The sequence below is a fragment of the Trichechus manatus genome, unplaced genomic scaffold, assembly GCF_000243295.1.
Source record: "Trichechus manatus latirostris isolate Lorelei unplaced genomic scaffold, TriManLat1.0 scaffold00175, whole genome shotgun sequence".
In the NCBI taxonomy this organism is placed as follows: Eukaryota; Metazoa; Chordata; class Mammalia; order Sirenia; family Trichechidae; genus Trichechus; species Trichechus manatus.
The window spans coordinates 3,930,553-3,931,854 of NW_004444111.1; positions in this window are offsets into that span (position 1 = coordinate 3,930,553).

The following is a 1,302-nucleotide window of genomic DNA, read 5'->3' on the forward strand; positions in this document are numbered from 1 at the left end:
AACCAAAAATATCCCCTGAAGTCTTCTTAAAACCAAACAACACTTTAGCTTAACTAGTGAACTAGTAAAGAATATCTCCCTGGAGGATTATGCTCTTTTAAAAGCTATCTATATGGGATCAAACTGACAGCAACAACTTGAAAGATTAGAAAGGAACCTTAGGGAGCAACGAGTTTATGTTAATGAGGGAGGAACAACTCAGAAAAGGAGAGTGAGAATGGTTACACAACTTGAAGAATAATTAATGTCAGTAAATGGCACATGTAGAAACAGTTGAACTGGTGTATGTTTTGCTGTGTATATTCTCAACAACAGCAAAACAAATCAAATTATATATAGATATATAAAATTATACAGGACCCTCCTCCAAAATGTTTAAGTCCCATATTGGCTGGGGTTATCTTCAACTTTCTGTCATCCTTTTTCTTCAGTGTGTGGCACCTCCACCCTCCTCCACACTACAGGCTAAGGGTTCTTTCTAAAATCTGATCACAATATTGTCCTGCTCAGAAATTTTCTGTGGCTCCCTACTGCATGAAGAGTGCAGTCCCACTGCAGTGGCCTGGTGTTCCACAAGTCTCCCACTTGGTCCTTGTCTGCCTCTTCAACTGTATCTCCTGCTGCGCCCATGGTCTCTAATTCCCCAAACACTTACCACAGTCCCCTGTGTCCTGACCTCTAAACAAGCTGACCCTTCTGTCTACTTAATCTTCAAACTTCGATAAAGCCTACCTGTCTAAGACGACGTCCTAGATTTTCTAGGTCATCCCAGACATCACAGAGGAATTAATCTCTACAAAAAAGCCTTGGCACTTTCTTTGTATCTTTAACGCCTCATGTATTACCAGTTGTCTTTGCATGACAACAGGCTTGCAACTACTTGTTCGATGATGTTGTCTACTTCCACCAAACTGTGAGCCCCTGGACGGGTGAGGGTTGGATCTTCCTCATCTCTGAATAAATCCTAAGCTACTAAACAGTGCTCCAAAAGCTCAACAAATATTTGCTTAATCGAATCTAGTTTTATAGAAAAGTCATTATTTGTTATTAAATTTAGCTCACACCAGCTTGAAGGTGTTAATTGTAAATCCGCCGGCGCTATTTCCTCCAATGTGCAGCATTTTTAATAGAACCGAAGGTTTATGACTGACCTTTACAGAGGTATTTTGTATTTCACCAGCAAAGGAGCAGTACAGGTTTTATTGGAGTCCTGAAGCATGTCACACTTAATCTTGGAAGAGCATAGGTAGCAAAGGCAGGTGTTGACCTTTGTGAGTTTACATTGCTTACATACTTATTGAA